General features: G+C 39.3%; 1 pseudogene; it reads right to left on the minus strand.

Moving 5' to 3' along the window:
- Positions 1-8,205: 8,205 nt before the first annotated feature.
- On the minus strand, positions 8,206-9,849 carry LOC100766826 (annotated as a pseudogene).
- Between the last annotated feature and the right edge of the window lie 558 nt (positions 9,850-10,407).

Consider the following 10,407-nt stretch of genomic DNA (forward strand, 5'->3'; position numbering starts at 1 on the left):
TTTTATGGACTTTAATAATTTTAAGTAATATGTATGTATGTATTAGTACTTAAGGAATTAGTATGTCCATTAATTATGAAAAATGATTACCAAACATCACAATTTAGATGAAAACTACATACTGAACCATCAATTTCTAATAGTCTTTATGCTGAGTTTTGTGAGATGGGGTTCAGACCCTGATTTTCTCTGTGACATTTAGAGATTTTCTTGCTCTCCTGTGCCCACTTCCCCCAGTTCAATATAATAATGAGAATTTCTGAGTTTAAACTTTTAGTTTCTGGATAAATTAAAGTAACTATCTCCTTCTATATCATCTAGAAGAAAGTAGATAAATAGGGGAAGTATCATATTTGAAAGCAAGTGGACCAACCAGGCAGACTGAAATTCCATACAGGGAAATATTCTTCTAAGGGTAGCAAAACTCACTTGTCCTTTCCTTCCAGGAGGTGGGGTCTCTACTGGGAGAAAGGGAATTCCATGGAGATTTTTTTTTAATGACAAGCACAGATATGTTGGATTTGAGTCTAAATAAGCCAAACCACAATAGCTTTCCCCATGAGACATTTGCTGGCGATTGTAGATTGTAAATATATTTTGTAAAAGATGCAGACTTTAAAACTGTCTGTACAAATATGCTACAGAGTATAATGGAAAAGATGGGCAAGACAAAATGGGCTTTAAATTGGTAGATTCAAGTAGAAATAATTACCTGTACAGAGTGGCTACCCCAGAGCCTAAAAATAGAAATACAATAGTTGAACCTGGCAAATCATCGAGTAAGTTTAACCTTACACTTTATAGAACCCAAGACAGAAAAAAATGACTCAAATATACTGAAAATGTTTAAATAAAACATCCAAAATGAATCACATAGAAAAGGGGCATAGGAAATGTAGAAGAGAGGGTAGGAGATACTTAAGACATGGGTAAGTAGATTAACACGAATATAGCTGGACTTCCATACATGTAAGGATAGATGGTGTGTTTGAAAAGATAGTAGCTGAGACTTTTCCAAAACTAATGAATCTAAACTCGAGGCACAGATTAAAGATGTTCAGAACTTCAAGTCAGCAGTCCACAAGGAAAATTACCAATGCAAAGCAGCAATGAAGCTGCTTAAAGCCAATATAGAGGACGAAAACTGTATGAATCTGAGAAACAGCAACACATTCCCATCAGAAGAGCATTAATAGCTGACTTTCAACAGAGACATTGACATTCAGAAAGCCATGGCATGGCACCTTTAAAATGCTCACAGGCGGAAGCTGCCCTTTCAGAATTCTTTATGATGACAATGAAAGGAAAAGGGAGAGGTTTTTTAGAAAGAAAAAAAAAACCACCAAAGATTAAGCTCTATCTAAAATGTAAGAAATACAAAAGGGAAAATAATCCATGATGAAAGCACAGAACTACGAAGAAAAGAAAACTCACTAAAATAATGATTAGATAGTCTTTATGGGGACTGGAGAGATCATTCGGCTGCTAAGAGCCCTGGCTGATCTTCCAAAGGACCCAGGTTCGATTCCCAGCACCCACATTGAGACTATCAATCCTCTATCAGCCTCTATAGATACCAGACCCCTATGAGACTTGTAGTTGACAAAAATATTTTCCCATTCTGCTAGATGCCACTTTTTCTGAATGATGGTGTCCTTGGCCATGAACAAAATTTTCAGTTTAATGAGGCACCATTTATTAATTTGGTCTTTGTGCCTATGCTAATGATGTTGTCTTCAGAAAGCCTTATCCTGTGTCAATGAGTTCAAGGCCATTCCCCACTTTATCTTTTACCAAGTTCAGTGTATCTGGACTTAGGCTGAGGTCCTTATTCCATTTGGAATTGAGTTTTGTATAGGATGGTAAGTATGTATCTATTTGTATTCTTCTACATTCAGCCATCTAGGTTGGCTAGCACCACTTGTTGCCGTCTGTATCAGGGTGTATATCTGATATTTAAAAGTCCATAGCTGTGTGGATTTATATCTTAGTTTCCAGTTTGGTTCCATTGAAGTGTGTGTCTATTTGTAATGCCAATACTATGATGTTTTTATTACTATAGCTCTGTAGTACAATTTAAGATTGGGGATAGTGAGACTTCTGGCAGTTCTTTTATTATTCAGGATTGTTTTAGCTATCCTGGTTTGTTGGTTTGTTTGTTTGTTTGTGTGTGTGTGTGTGTGTGTGTGTGTGTGTGTGTGTGTGTGTGTGTATTTCCATGTAAGTTAAAATTGTCCTATCAAAATCTGTGAAGAATTGTGTTAGAGTTTTACTGGGGGTTGCATTGAATTTTGGTAAGATAGCCATTTCCATTTTTTAATCCTACTGATCGATGAGCACTGGAGATCTTTCTTTTTTTAATACATCAATTTATTTTACATCCTGGCTGCAGTTTCCCCCATCCTCCACTCCAAATCCCTCCATCCACCCCCCACCCTCTCATCTTCCATCTTCTTCCAGGAAAGGGCAGGTCTCCCGAGAGGATCAATAAAGCACGGCATATCAAGTTGCAATAAGACTAAGCACCTCCCCATATATTAAGGTTGGTCAAGGAGACCCAGTATGAAGAGTAGGGTCCCAAAAGCCAGTAAAAGAGTCAGAGACAGCCCCTGTTCCTGCTGTTAGGAGTCTCACAAAGGATCAAGCTATACAACTGTAACATATATGCAGAGTGTCTAGTCCCATGCAGTCTCCCCGGTTGTCCATTCAATCTCTGTGCACCCCTATAAGCCCAGGTTAGTTTTTTGTGTGAGCTTTCCCATGGTGTCCTTGACCCCTCTGGCTCCTACACTCCTTACTCAGCCTAATGTTTGGCTGTGGGTCTCTGCATCTGTTTTCATCATTTGCTGAATGAAGCCTCTCTAATTACAATTGGAAGCACCAATCTGGTCACAGGGGAATGGCCAGCTCAGGCTACTTATGCACTATTACTAGGAGTCTAAGATAGTGTCCACCTTATATACTCCTGGGAGATTACCCAGCACCAGGCTTCCACGTGACCCTGAAATGACCACCTCCTAGGGGTACCCCTCAGTACTCTCCGTCTCCATTTCCCCCACAACCTGATTGCTCACGTTCCCATCCCCACCCATCCTCAGTCCATTCATGAAATCTCTTTTATTTCCCTTTCCCTGGGAGATCTGGGTACCCCCTCATGAGCCCTCCTTGTTACCTAGTCCTTTTAGGTCTGTGAATTGTAGCATAGTTATCCTTTATTTTACCTCTAATATCTGATTATGAGTGCATATATACCATTTCTATCTTTCTCAGTGTGGGTTTCTTCACTCAGGATATCCATTCCTTGGTTGAGGGACATTAGGTTGTTTTCAGGTTCTGGATATTATAAATAAAGCACTTATGAACACAGTTGAGCAAGTAGGATTGAGCATTCATTGAGTATAAGCCCAAGAGTGGTATAGTTGGGTCTTGTTTTCTGAGAAACCACAATACTGACTTCCAAAGTGGCTGTTCAAGTTTGCACTCCCACCAGCAATGGAGGGGTGGTCTCCTTGTTGCACGTCCTCTCCAGCATGAGCTGTCATTGGTGTTTTTGATCTCAGCCATTCTGACAGGAGTAAGATGGTATCTCAGAATCATTTTGATTTGCATTTCCCTGATGGCTAAGGATGTTGAACATCTCCGTAAATGTTTCTTGGCCATTTGAGATTATTCTATTGAGAATTCTCTTTACACCTGTACCCCATATTTAATTGGCTTATTTGGTTTGCTGATCTCTAGTTTCTTGAGTTTATTATATATTTTGAAAATGAGCTCTATCTTGGATGTGGAGTTGGTGATGATCTTTTGCCATTTGTAGACTGATGTTTTGTCCTTTGCTTAACAAAATGTTTTCAGTTTCATGAGGTCCCATTTATTAATTGTCAGTCTTAGTGCCTGTGCTAATGGTGTTCTGTTCAGGAAGTTGGTTCCTGTGCCAGTACATTCGAGATTATTTCCCACTTTCTCTTCTATCAGGTTCAGTGTATCTAAATTTATGTTGGAGTCTTTGATCCACTGAAGGCTGACAAATATGGGTTGATTTTCATTTTCTAAATGCTCACTTCCACTTAGACAAGCACCATTTGTTAAAGATGCTTTTTTTTCCATTGTGTAATTTTGGCTTCCTTGTCAAAAGTTAGAGGGTCCATAAGTTTGTGGATTTACAACTGGGTCTTCCATTCAATTTCATTGATCCACCTGTTTGTTTTTATGTCAATACCATGCAGTTTTTATTACTATAGTTCTGTAGCAGAGCTTGAAATCAGGGATGCCAATTGTTGTTGGTTTTCTTTTTTCTCTTTGGTGCCCACCACCAAGATCCCAAATAAATATATGGAGATGTGCTCTTACTTATGAATGCCTGGCCTTAGCTTGGCTTGTTTCTCGCCAGCTTTTCTTAACTTAAATTATCTGTCTATCTTTTGCCTCTGGGCTTTTACATTTCTATATGCCTTTCTTTACTTCTTACTTCATGGCTTGCTGTGTAGGTGGGTGGCTTACCCCTGGAGTCCTTCTCTACTTCTCCTTTTACTCCTTGATGTCTCTTCCCAGATCTCTCCTCCTGTTTATTCTCTGCCAGCCTTGCCTATCCTCTCTCCTGCCTAGTTATTGGACGTTCTATTTCCATTTTCAGGTCCTGAACAGTTTCTTGTATCTGTTTTTCTTGGCTTTCTTTAGGGATTTATTGATTTCTTATAATTTTTGATTGTCTTCCCCAATTTCTTTAAGAGGTTTTTTATACCGTCTTTAAGTAACTTTGTCATCTTCATAAAGTAATTTTTAGGTGGTTTTCGTGTGCTTCACCTGTGTTGGATTGTTCATTTCTTGGTGTTGTGGGAGAGCTGGACTCTTGTGATCCCATATTGCCTTTTCTGTTATCGATTGGGTTCTTACACTGACATTTAGGAATCTAGATTTGGGAGGATTTTAGGCCTAGTGTTCATTCATGATTTTGTCTTTGTTAGATGGAGGTTTTCTCCCCTGGGTTTCCTTTTCCTCTCTGGTCTTCGGCCAAAGGTTCTGGTGACTAGCATATCTTCAGATTCAGTAGGGTATTCCCTCTGGGTTTGGGAGGGCTGTGGGTCCCTAGATCTAGCCTGGTCTCTGATAAGACCAAAGTCTTCTTTTGAAGTTGTAGACCAGGATATGGAACCCAGGGGACAGGATGCAGACTGGGGTTCCTAGACCTGGTCTGGTCTCTGGGGTTCCTATAACCAGCATGGCCTCCAGAATAGCTACCAATGCTAGGGTCCCTCAGTCTGGCCTGTGCCTGTTCTTCTAAAGTTGTAGATCCGGGGTCCCTAGATCTAGCCTGACCTCTGGTAAAGTGGAAATCCCCTTCACTTGAATTGCTCTAGCTAAGACTTCAAGTACTATATTAATTAGTTACAGAGAGAGTGGGCAACCTTGCCTTGTTTCTGCTATTAGTGGAAATGTTTTTAATTTCTCTTTGTTTAGGTTGATGTTGGCTTGCTGAAAATTGCCTTTGTTATGTTGAGCTATGTCCCCTGTACAACTAATTTTTCTGGTACTTTTATCATGAAGGGATGTTGAATTTTGTCAAAGGCCTTTCTGCATCTAATGAAATGATTATGTGATTTTTATCTTTCAGTCAGTTTATACAGTGAATTATATTTATCAATTTATGTATGTTGAACCATCCCTGCATCTCTGGGATAAAGCCTACTTGTTCATGGTAGATGATTTTTTTTTAAATCTGTTCTTGTATTTGGTTTGCAAGTATATTTTTGTTTTGCTTTTCAAGATAGGATTTCACTGTAGCATCTCTGTAGACTGTCCTTTACTCTCTCTGTAGACCAAGCTGGCCTCTAACTCATGGGGATCCACCTGTCTCTGCCTCCCGAGTATTGGGATTAAAGGCGTGCACTATCACTGCCTGGCTGTTTGTAAGTACTTTATAGCGGATTTGTGCATCTATATTCATAAGTGAAATTGGTCTATAATTTTCTTTCTTTGTTGGATCCTTGTTTGGTTTACATACCAGGATAATTGTGGCCTCACAAAAAGAACTGAGCCATGTTCCTTCTGTTTGTATTTTGTGGAATAGTTTGAGGAACATTGGCATTAATTCTTCTTTGGAAGGCTGGTAGAATTCTGCACTGAATCCATCTGGTTCTGGCCTTTTGTTGTTGGCGGTGGTGGTAAGGAGACTTTTAATTACTGGTTCTATTTCACTAGTGCTTGCATGTCTTTTTAGATTGCTTATTTGATATTGATTTAACTTTGGTAGGTGTTATATATCAAGAAATTTATCCATTTCTTTTAGGATTTATCCATTTCCATGTTGATGGAGTACATATTTTAAATTATGTTCTTATGAATCTCTGGGTTTCCTTCATGTCTGTTGTTTTGTGTCATGTTTACTTCAAATTTTATTAATGTGGATCTTCTCTCTCCATTTTTTCCAGTTAATTTGGCTAAGGTTTTTATCAATCTTGCTGCTTTTTTTCAAAACACCAACTTTTTTATTTCAATGGTCCTCTGTGTTGTTATTGTTTCTATTTTATTGATATCAGCCCCAAGTTTCATTATTTCTTGCTGTCTACTTCTATTTCTTCTTTTTGTACTATAGCTTTCTGATGTGCTACTGAGTCACTAATAGGAGATTGCTCTGATTTTTTTTTTAATGCAAGTACTTAATACTATGAACTTGCTTTTCTGAACTGCTTTTACTGTGTTCCATACATTTGGGAATGTTGTGTTCTCATTTTCATTCAAATCTAAGTAATTTTAAATTTATTTTTCAGTTTCTGTCTTGACCCATTTTTCATTCAGTAATGAGTTGTTGAGTTTCCATGTGTTTGTAAATGTTCAGTTGTTTCTGTTTTTGTCGATATCCAACTTTAATCCATGGTGGTCTAATAGGATGTTTCAGTGTTTTGTATTTGTTGATACTTGTTTGGTATCCAAGTATGTGGTTAGTATTAGAGGAAGTTCAATGAGTTTTGGAGAAGAGGGTATATTCTTCTATGGTTTAGTGAAATGTTCTATAAGTATCTGTTAGTTCCATTTGATTTATGACATTGTTTAACTCCAGCATTTGTCTGTTGATATGACCTGTCTATTTGTGAGAGTGGTCAACATGTGATTTAAACTGTAATATATGAACTTGGATTCCCTTATGTTTGGTGCATATGTTTGGAAATATAATATTCTCTTGGTAGATTTTCATTTAATAAATATGCAGTCTCCTTCCCTATTTTCCTGACTAATTTTGGTTTGAAATCTATTTATTTGTTTTTTGGCTTGACAAGTGTTCATTTATTGATTAGCGGGAATACAGCCCATCAGAACACATGATATGCATTTGGGGAAGAACTGATTCACCTGTTCACTGAGGCTATTCAGGAAACCTTCCGGGAGCCTTCAAGGAAGTGCAGATGGGACCCAATGATGGGGCAGGGGTGACTTAGCTGACTATGGTGGCTAAGATTCCAGGTGCAGTTTCTTTTGGAACTATTTTCATAACTTGGAATTACATCAGAAGAGGGAGGGCCAGCCTGAGCCCTGCTCTTAGACTGAAGGCTGAGGACTTAGTTGGAATCATTTAAATAACCATCATCCGAATCATGTTCACTGCAAATTTTAACCCAATTCCCCTTCATAAATTTTTCTCTACCAATTCATAACCCCAGAATCAGAAGCATTGTGATTTAGATTTAGAAAAGACTAATAGTGAATGTAAAGGACTATTTATCCGATTTCAATACCTACAACTGCTGTACTTAATACTAGATTTTTATGTCATATGGTCAATTTCCCTTTTGGATATTTGCTATAACATGTGTGTGATAAATTAAGTAATTCCATTGACATTTAGAAGGACAAAAATATAAAGTTGATGGAAAATCAGACCATAAGTAAAAACTATATAATCATATATCATTTATTTAATACAGTGATTATAGCCTACAGTATGATAAAATGTTTCCCCAACTAAAGAGTGACATGCCATGTATTTTCTCAAAATTTTGTAATGAGTATTTTTGTTAAAGGGACATCGATGTCACTTGATGTTCAAGTCATACCTACTGCTTTTTATGGTAATGGGAAGAAAAATATATAGACAGAAAAAAGCTACTACACCCAATGGGACATCAAGGGATGTTTCAGATTTTTGTTCTTTTGCAGAGGCAGTATTATGTCATGAACATTTTCCCTTCCTTGGTGCTTCAGGGCACTTGGTTATGGCCTGCAGTGCTGAATGAATCGAGGTTACAAGCCCACATCTCTGATGTGATACCTGTTCAGAATCCATCTTAGGAATCTTTCCAAGCCCAAGCCCAATCCATAGCCTCCATGAGGACATGTACCATATTTTCTCTGATTTGTATACCAATAATAAAGAGCGGGGTCAATTCCTTCCCTTTTATAGCCTTCTAGAATTTCTTCAGTATCTCCAGAGCGCATGGAGCCACCCACAATCTCACCAACATTGGGCATCAATACATCAACAGATTCAGTAAGTTGAGGATCCTCAGGACATCACTGCATATAGAAGGACTGGATCTCCACCAGGAAACCGACACAGCAGGATTGGTTGATTAATGGTGCCTGTCATCAGTCTCTCAGGAGCTTTGGGATTATCGTCTCCAAATTCATAGAGCATCTTCTTTCTTTACATGGTGCTCCCTCAGCCAAGCCACAGCATCTGAATAATTCATCCGCCTGAAAGGCCATTTAGGGGGGCTATAGTTCGGGTTGAGGTCATACACTATGCTTGCCACTGGTGACTTTCAAGACTCTGTCTACCATATCACACACTAGGTCCTCAAAGGTCAGGAAGGGACACTCGGCTTCCACATGGGTGAATTCAGCCAGGTGCCTTCGTGTTCTGAACTGTTCAGCCCTGCATGACTGGGCAATACAGAAAACATCCCCCAGGGCCGGAAGGCAGGTCTCCAGGTACAGCTGCGAGGACTGAGTCAAAAATGCTTCTTCCCCCAAATAGTCAAGCTTGAAGAGCGTCGCCCCACCTTCCACCTGTGTCTGCACCTGTGTCGGAGTAATAAGTTCACAGTAGCCCCTGTCGAAGAAGTGATCCCTGAAGCACCTGGTGATTATGGAACATGCTTTCAAGATTTTGGACATGTTCTCTCCTCGGATCATCATGTACGGGTTGTTGAGCTGGACATCTACGTCAGGCTCCTCATTGATCAGGTTATCAGCCCACCCCCAACCCCCAGCTCCCAGAAGTCACAGCTCGGCTCATGGCCTCCTGGAGCCTGTTTGCCCTTTGGAGTTAGGTTTAGTGTTCCATATACGTCACACTGCTCTCAGTGGACAAGACTACTCCATTGTAACACTGACACAAGTCATCCGACAAGACACACTGAAGATAGCCTGTATACCATCCCTCAACCCAAAAACATCAAATTCTTACCTTGCCTGCGTAACCCGTGGACCCAGCCAAACACCTTCACTCTTTGGCCTCTGTAGCCTTCTAATGCACAAATCTTTACACATGCCGCTCTGGCAGGCTTGGGTCATTTTTAATGATAATTTTCTTTGCTTCTTCCAGTTCTTTTCTCTTCTTAAGTTATCTTCTGCCTCTTTCTTCTCCCAAGAATCATTCTTCGTCTGTTCACTGAGCCACATCTTTTAAATGTTCTTCATCTGGGACTTAGAAATGACATCACACCTCTCATTTTCCTTTTGTGAGTTCACATAAGTGGTGGGAAACAGCTCTTTTCCAACCTGCATCAAAGCCTTTAGGACTGTTTTAAATGGTTTCTCCTTAGTTCCTTCTCCTGTTGCATCATTTCCTTCTCGATCAGGGACATACAGCTCTGCTAGTACCATCCCTGCCATCACCTTGATCACCTCCGAGGAGATCTACTCTGCGCCACCGTCACCTGCTCACTTCAACGTGCACCTTGAAGTCCATTATATTAAAATGGCTACACTAGCTTGCTTCTCAGGATCATTTGCTTGGAATATTTTTTCCATTCTTTTACCATGAATTGATGTCTATCCTTGATAGAAAGATGTGTTTATTGAATTCAGCAGAGGATAGATACTGTTTTTGGATTCAGTCTGTTAGTCTGTGCCTTTTTATTGGAAAATTGAGACCACTGATGTTAGAGGTATTAATAAACAGTGTTTCTCGATTCCTGTTAGTTTGTTACTAGAGTGTCAGTTTTTTCTTCCTCTTTTGATATGATGGCCTGGGATTATCTATTCCTTGTGTTTTCTTGGGTATAGTTAACCTCTTCCAATTGAAGCTTTCCTTCTAGAGCCTTCTGTTGAACTGGATATGTAGGCAGATACTATTTAAATTTGGTTTTCCATCATGTTTTTTTCTTCTACTTATTGTGATTGAAAGTTTTGCTGGGTATAGTAGACTGGTCTGATCTCTGTGGTCTCTTAGAGCTTCCATTTAGGACT

This window comes from Cricetulus griseus, assembly GCF_003668045.3.
Source record: "Cricetulus griseus strain 17A/GY chromosome 1 unlocalized genomic scaffold, alternate assembly CriGri-PICRH-1.0 chr1_0, whole genome shotgun sequence".
Lineage (NCBI taxonomy): Eukaryota > Metazoa > Chordata > Mammalia > Rodentia > Cricetidae > Cricetulus > Cricetulus griseus.